Source organism: Ursus maritimus, unplaced genomic scaffold, assembly GCF_017311325.1.
Source record: "Ursus maritimus isolate PB19 unplaced genomic scaffold, ASM1731132v1 scaffold_6, whole genome shotgun sequence".
Taxonomy (NCBI): Eukaryota; Metazoa; Chordata; class Mammalia; order Carnivora; family Ursidae; genus Ursus; species Ursus maritimus.
In genome coordinates, this window is record NW_024426774.1 from 75,917,704 (window position 1) to 75,926,453 (window position 8,750).

An 8,750-nucleotide genomic window follows, 5' to 3' on the forward strand; every position below is an offset into this window, starting at 1 on the left:
TAATTCAGTGAGGATTTTACACCACCCAGTACATCTCAATTTAGACTAACCACATTTCAAGAATTCAATAGCTACATGTGAATAGCTGTTGTGTTAACAGCAGAGTTCTAGATTCTCACTGATTGTTTCTTCTAATTATTTTATCAATTGTTGAAAAAAGGATACTATGATTACAGATCTGTCTACTTCTCCCTTTAGTTTTGTCAGTTTTGCCCCACTTATTTTGAAGCTTTGTTATTAGGTACATCCACATTTACAATTTTTATATTTTCCTGATGATTGGCTCCCTTTTCACTATGAAATGTTACTTTTTATCTCTGATAAAGAGAGATGTCTTGATGTCTATTATGACTGATATAGATATAATCACTCCAGCTTCTTTATGATAGGACTATTTGCATAGTATATCTTTCCCCCCATTTGAGTTTCAACTTATATGCATTTTTCTTTTCTTTTCTTTTTTTTTTTAAGATTTTATCTACTTATTTGAAAGAGAGAGACTGAGTGAGAGAGAGAGAGAGAGAGAGAGAGCATGAGCAGGGGAAGAGGGAGAAGCAGACTCCCTTGTTGAGCAGGGAGCCTGACAGGGGGCTCCATCACAGGATCCTGGGATCATGACCTGAGCTGAAGGCAGACGCTTAACCAACTGACCCACCCAGGCACCCCTACATGTCTTTCTATTTCAAGTAAATATTTTGTAGATGGCATGTATTTGAGTCCTGCTTTTAAAAATCCAATCTAATAATTCTGTCTTCTAATTATAGTGTTTTGTCCAGTTACATTTAATGTAATTGCTAATGTGGTTGGATTTAGATCTGCCATTTTACATATTTGTTTTATTTGGGTTTTTGTTTGTATTTAATTTTTTTAAACTCTGGGTTTTTTTCTTTTTTTAGATTTTTTATTTATTTATTTGACAGAGATAGACAGCCAGTGAGACAGGGAACACAGCAAGGGGGATGGGAGAGGAAGAAGCAGGCTCCCAGCGGAGGAGCCCGATGTGGGACTCGATTCCAGAATGCCGGGATCATGCCCTGAGCCGAAGGCAGACGCCTAACGACTGCACTACACAGGCGCCCCATGGGTTTTTTTCTCTCCTTCTTTTTGGTTAATCTTTCTAGCATTTTTTAAATTTTCCTATTGATTTTATTTCTTACATTATTTTTAAATGGATTACAATGCACTTTAACTTATTCCACACTACTCAGAGTTAATACTTCATCATAATAAATATAGAAACATTGCAATAGTATAATTCCATTCACACCCGCATTCATACTGGTGTTATGCCATGTATAGTAACATACATGGTAAACTCTGCAATACAGTGTTGTAAATTTTGCTTTGACCATTCATATATCTTTCAAAGAACTAAAAGAAAAAAAATATTGCCTTATATATTCACCATTTCTGGCAATATTTTTATTCCTATAAATTTGAGTGTCATTTCCCTGGTGTCATTTCCCTTCAGCCTGAAGAAGTTCCTTTAGGATTTATTGAGTACAAGTCAATTTTCTCAGGTTTTGTTTATCTTAAAATGTTTTTTATTTAGTATTTTATCTTATTTTTTGGAAGTTAGTTTTCCTGCACATAGCATCTTGCACTGTTTTTTGTTTGTTTTTTTTTTTATACTTCAGCTCTTTAAAGGTGTCATTCAATTGTCTTCTGGCCTCCAGTGTTTCTGGTGTAAAGTCCACAACCTTTAAGTAGTTCTCCTGTATCTGATGTGTCATTTTTCTCTGGTTTCTTCAATATCTGCTTTATCTCTGGATTTCAGCAGATTATTTTATGCCTATTTTGGTTTTCTTTATATTTATGCTATTTGGGATACATTGACTTTCTACAGTCTGTAAGTCAATGTCTTTCACTAACTTTGCTGGGTATATTACATCCATCGTCTCATTGTGCTACTTATATAACATTCAAAATCTCACTTAATTCTCATGACATCAAATGTGATATAAACTATTTTCTCCATTTTTTTATAGAAGAGCAAACTGAGCTCAGAGTGGAGAAGAAACTTGCCCAAGACCAAAGATCTGTTAAGTGATGGAGTAAGATTTTAACCTATATCAGTCTGACTCCAAATTCAGAGGCATTGTTTGGTGCTAGTGAAGTCCAGCATTAAAAATGACTAATTTTGCTTGAGAGATCTGTGAAGGTTTTAAAGAGCTCTTAACCTGAGTATGAGTAAAGAGAGGGAAAAAAAGAGCATTTCTTCTACTTCATCCTCTGTTTCATCTTTCTTTTCTTCCTTTCCTTGTTTCTTTTCCTTCTGATCCACTCCCCCCAACTTAGGGTTGCTTGTTTAGCAAAATAATCTGCTAGAGCATTTCCTTTAGTCTTATTTTTTTTTCTTCCTCTACCTCTTCTTCCTTTAGTATTACCTCTTTTTGGATGGGTCTCAATCTTTATAATAGCCACCTCTCTAGGAGGTAGGAGTTCCTTGAAGTTCTATAACTTGTTGTCCATTTAGATGGGAATTCCAGCAGAAGTAAGAAACACCTTTATCTCCACAGCATTCCAAAACCATGTACTACTCTAAAAACGTCCTTGCTATCTGTATATATGTTTACTCTCTAGTCTTTGGATAGTTGATATGCTCTCATTGGTGCAATAAGTTTTGCTACCTAGGCTGGTTTTACCTGGTGGGTGATTATTTTCTGAAGGAGAGCTTACATTAGTTATAACATCTTGCTTAATAACTTCCAGTTTGGGTTGAGGTATGATAAATCAACAAATCATAATAGGTCAATGTTCTCGATGGGAGTGAGGTACAGAAAGTTTCCTAACTGGGGTAGAACTATCACATGATTCCTCTTTTTGTGATGGGGCAAAAGAGTGGCAGGATTCAGGGGGTTGCAATGGTAAATAGTAATGCAAGAGGGAGATTAACAGAATCTCAATAGAGATTGATCTGCTGGCTGGAATGTGTTGTGTTTTCTTAGCTAGATGTAATGTCTATATTGCAAACAGAGCCCTGAGCTTAAGCAAGAAGTTTAGAATTAGTTCAGCACGCATCACGTTTTTCAAAGACAGCTATTCCTCTCAGATAAAGAAAACAAGCCTTTGAAACTAAGGGTGAGGTGAGACTTTAGTAAGAGATGATTTGACAATTCCCATGAAATTGAGTTAAAACCTCACGGGCTGCGGTGCCTGGGTGGTGCAGTCGTTAAGCGTCTGCCTTCAGCTCAGGGCGTGATCCTGGCATTCTGGGATTGAGCCCCACATCAGGCTCCTCTGCTGGGAGCCTGCTTCTTCCTCTCCTACTCCCCCTGCTTGTGTTCCCTCTCTTGCTGGCTGTCTCTCTCTGTCAAATAAATAAATAAAATCTTTAAAAAAAAAAAAAACTCATGGGCTTGTTCAGATAACTCATACACATATAACTAAAAGAGCTTTTTGTAGTAGGGATAGTTAGGGAAGGAAGTTAGTGAAGAGTCCTCCTCAGATTGCAGAAGACTTGTTCATATTTAGGTTCATATTTGGGTGTCACAATATCAGAGAAATTTGGCATCCATGGTCTGCTATACCTAGTTAAAACTAGAAATCCTCTCAACTCTCATTTTGTGAGTGGTCTAGGTACATTTAGATAGTCTTTAGTGAGTCAGGAGAGAATGTTTTTATCCCCTGAATAGGCCATGCCCCACACATACTGTGGTTTCACAAAATTGTTAAGTTATTTTTTGAAAGTTTATGTCTCTTTCCTGTTAATTCTGAGAGGAAGTAAATGGAGTCTTTTTTGCAGTCTTCCTTGTTCTCTGAAAAAAATGAAGGAGGCTTCAGTGGACCCCTGGGACATGACTGTCCAGGTATATTGTTGATCTCTGCAGGTCAAGGGAAGAATGTATTGACTTTTCTGATCTAGAGGCACACTGAAAAAGGCAGAGCAAGATCCAATACAGTAAAGCAAGTGGCTTAAGGCAGAAGTGATGAAAGGATATTTGGATTAGGTAAAGTAAGGGATAAAATTTTTGTGGATTGTCTTGAGGTTTTTAAATGTTTTTTTAATTTTTAAATTGAAGTATAGTTGACATATAACATTGTGTAACTTTAAGGTGTACCATGTGTTGATTTGATGCATTTATATATTGTCATATGATTACCTGTTGTATATTGTCATATGATTACCTCTGTAGCATTAGCTAACACCTATGTCATGTCACATAAGTATCAGTGTGTGTGTGTGTGTGTGTGTGTGTGTGTGTGTGGTGGGAACAATAAAGATCTAAAACTCTAAGCAACTTTGAAGTTTATAATACAATATTGTTGATTCTAATCCTTATGCTGCACATTTGTTCTTCAGAATTTACTTTTCTACTGGTTCCTAGTTTGTACCTTTAAACAATGTATCATCAATTCCTCCACCCCTCAGTCTCTGGTAACCATCATGCTACACTCTGTTTTTATGAGTTTGTCTTTTTTAGATTTCACATATAAAAGATAGTATTTGTCTTTCTCTGGCTGGCTTATCTCACTTAGCATGACACCGTCAGGGTCCATCCTTATTGTTGCAAATGGCAGGATTTCCTTTTTTCCCCCTCATGGCTGAATAATATTCCATTATATATACACACCACAACTTCTTTATCTATTCATCTGTTGATAAATATTTAGGTTGTTTCTATATCTTGACTATTGTGACTAATGTTGCAGTGAACACAGGAGTGCATATGTCTTTGATATTCTGCTTTCAGTTCCTTTGGATATATACCCAGAAGTGGGATTTATGGTAGTTTTATTTTTAATTTTTTTTTCTCCTGAGCAGTAGGTCTCAATCATGGGCTTAAAATATTCAGTAAACTGTTTTGGAAACAGGTGCACTGTCAAGACAAGATTGCTACATACCTATTAGAATGGCTCAAATCCATCATAATGGCCAAAAATTGGGAGCCACCAAGACGTCTTCAGCAGGTGATTGAAAAATTGTGGTACATTTAGATAATGCAATATTAGTCACACTTATTCATCATACACACTGTATGATTCTAAGACATTCTGGAAAAGGCAGAACTATTGAGACAGTAAAATGATCAGTGGCTGGGGGAAGATAGGGGGAAGGATGAACAGGATTATTAGGGGCAGTGAAACTATTTTGTATGATACTTTTGTATGATACTCTTCATTTTGTTTGAAACTATTTTGTATGATACTCTAATGATGGACACATGTCCTTATACATTTGTCAAAACCCATAAAACGTATAACACCAAGAATGAACCCCAATATAAACTATGGACTTCGGATGATAATGATGTGTCAATGTAGGTTCATCGATTATAACAAATATACCACTGTGCTGTTGGATATCGATACTAAGGGAGGCTGTGCATGTGTGGGGACAGGGAGTATATGGAAACTCTGGTACTTTTTCTGCTCAGTTTTTTTGTGAATCTAAAACTTAAAAACTAAAATTTTTTAATTAAAAAAATCCTAACAGTTATTTTTGTGGAACTTGACAAGCTAATTGTAAAATTTATATAAAAATGCAAGGAGAAAAACAAGGTTGGAGGACTTGCTTTACCAGGAATCAAGACTCACAATAAAGCTATACTAAACTCAGGTAGTTTGTTCTTGGTAGAAATAAGTAAACAAGCAGAAGAGAGACATCAGAAATAGAGATGGTAGTGCAGGGCAGTGAGAGAAAGATGATCTTTTCAATAAGTGTTTTTGAGACAATTTTAGGTATCCACACAGAAAAACATTTAAGTTGGATCTCTAAATCACACCACGCCAAAAATCCAGTGCTTTATAAACCCACATGTGAAATACAAAATAGTAAGGTATTTAGAAGTAATGCAGGAGAATATCTTCATAATCTGATGATGGAAAATATTCCTTAAATGGAGCATGAGAAACATTAAGAATAAGGTAATATTTATATAAGGTACTTAAATAGTCAAAATCATGGAGACAGAAAGCAGAATGGTAATTGCAAATGGTAGGCAGGTCGGGGGGAGGAATGGGGTTATTGTTTAATGAGTATAGATTTTATAAAATAAAGTGAGTTACAGAAATGGGTGGTGGTAACAATTGCACAACATTATAAATGTATTTATACTGAACCACTTAAAAATGGTTACAATGGTAAATTTTGTGTTATGTATTTTACCAAAATTTAAGAATTGAAAAAATCAAAGAAAAAAATTAAGCAGCACAATAAATGCAAAATTTAACAATATGAATTGTAGGGTTTGAATATCCGGTGGGTTTTTTTTTTTTCTTCATGAAACTTGGAATAAAATATTAATGAAACTTCATTTAAAAAACTTTATAAAAGCCGGGGCGCCTGGGTGGCACAGCGGTTAAGCGTCTGCCTTCGGCTCAGGGCGTGGTCCCGGCGTTGTGGGATCGAGCCCCACATCAGGCTCCTCTGCTATGAGCCTGCTTCTTCCTCTCCCACTCCCCCTGCTTGTGTTCCCTCTCTCGCTGGCTGTCTCTATCTCTGTCAAATAAAATTAAAAAAAAAAAAAAACTTTATAAAAGCCAATTAAAATATCACTTCGGGTCCCCCCAAAAGAGAATAGATTGATGCATTAGACCACAATAAAATATTTACTTATTTGTTGAAATGTCTTCTCCTGTTCTGTGGCTAGTCTTTTTTGACACTGTTAATAGTTTATTTTGCTGAACAGTTTTGTCATTACACATACTCTTCTGTATGTGTATTATTTCACAATTTAAACAAGTTTTTTTAAAGAGGGGATTTTAGGAGCACCTGGGTGGTGCAATTGGTTAAGTGTCTCAGTTTTGGCTCAGGTTGGGCTTGAAATTTTCTCTCCCTCTCCCTCTGCCCCCTCCCACTTGTGTGTGTGCATGCTCTCTTGCGCACGCTCTCTCTCTCTCTAAAATAAATAAATCTTAAAGACTGGATTTTAAATTCAATACAAATAAACATCAAAATGGCAACTAAAAAGAAGTAACTGAGATGGGGCGCCTGTGTGAAGCATCTGCCTTCAGCTCAGGGCGTGATCCCAGCGTTCTGGGATCGAGCCCTGCATTGGGCTCCCTACTGCACTAGCAGCCTGCTTCTTCCTCTCCCACTCCCCCTGCTTGTGCTCCCTCTCTCGCTGGCTGTCTCTCTCTCTGTCAAATAAGTAAATAAAATCTTTTGAAGAAGAAGAAAGAAGAAGAAGAAGAAGAAGAAGGAGAAGGAGAAGGAGAAGGAGAAGGAGAAGGAGAAGGAGAAAGAAGAGGAGGAGGAGAAGGAGGAGGAGGAGGAAGGAAGGAACTGAGAGATAACTCCACTCCCTTTTGTACTCACCAGGGGGACAAACTAAGGGCTGCCTCACAGGCTACACCTAATGGGGCTGGCAAAGAAGAGGATTGCAGTCAGTCATTTACCTTTAGTCTTTTAACTTTCAGAGCTCCCTCTCTCCCAGGAATCCTGTGTCCTTGTGACCCCCCAGCTTGCAAAGCCTCTCATTCTGGGGATGCTGCCACCACAACACCACCAATGATTGCTTAATTATTTCTCAAATACGTTTTCCTTCAGTCTCCGTAATACCAGAGGTTGGTCTTATTAGGGCCATTAGTCATGTATGTTCCTTTAGCATAATGCAGAAGAAGTAAGGGAAGGAAGTGCTTCCATATCTGTGACCTCTAATAATGGTCTCAGAACTGATGCTTAAAGTCCTGTGACGTATTGATTGCCAAGAAAGGAAAGGATGAGAATTTTTTGGTGTTGTTGCTTTCAGAACTATTTATAAAACAATCTTTCTTCATTTTCCAAAGACAGCTTAGTTTTTGGACAATAAAAAGAAGTGACATTGTACACACTCAGATGTAAACAGAGCCATTCATTATCCCTGAAGAGGACACAGACAAAATATATCTATTATCTATCTATCTATCTATCTATCTATCTATCTATCTATCTATCTAAATATATATATAATTCTATATAATACATATTAATCTATATTATATATTTTTATTTTATATATATGTATATATATATATGAAGAAAGAAAGAAAATTGAGGATGACTGAAAGAATATTTCATGGAGCCACATTTGAGTTTAACATCTTTAATATTGTTCTCAGTATAAACTGGATAAGTAGACTGGGACAGTTCTATCATATCTAATTAGTAATTCTAATAGATTATGGGAAAGCTTGGCATGGAAGTCATGAGGCATAATGAGGCATGTATTTATTTCCATATTGTTCTTACTATGTTGTTGGGTCATGGAGGTAAGCAAGCAGTGTTGGGGGGTATCCCCAGCCTCCAGCTGTATCTAACCTTTGTGAAGCAGATGCTCTCAGTGCCCTTCCCATATCCCTAGACATTCCAGGATTCTCAGGTGATTTCCAACTGCCAGTATCTGCATCTCTGTGCCTACAATCTCTTTTCCTTGGAACTGCATTAAAGTGTGCTGCCTATTTGCTTGGTAGAGCAGAGAAGCACAGAAGTGACACACCCTCCCCCGGCCCCCAGCAGGAAGATCCCTCAATCAATGGCTCTTAAAAGTAGATGTATCAATACCCCACCCCTTATCTCCTGGGTAGAATAATTCTGAACTGTGTGTTTTGTGCCATTTCTTGATGTTTGCTTGGACGATTGAGCTCCAGTTCCCACCACAGTAGCTGGTTTGATAACACACATTTTACTGGCTTTCTTCCCTTGCCTGTATCCCCAAGCCACCTCATACCAGTGTTCCCTGCACCTCTCAAATAAGCTACCTGGACCTGACTCCTTGTCTCAGGGTCTGTTTCTGTGGGAACCAAACTAAGATACCTTAAATGTGGAC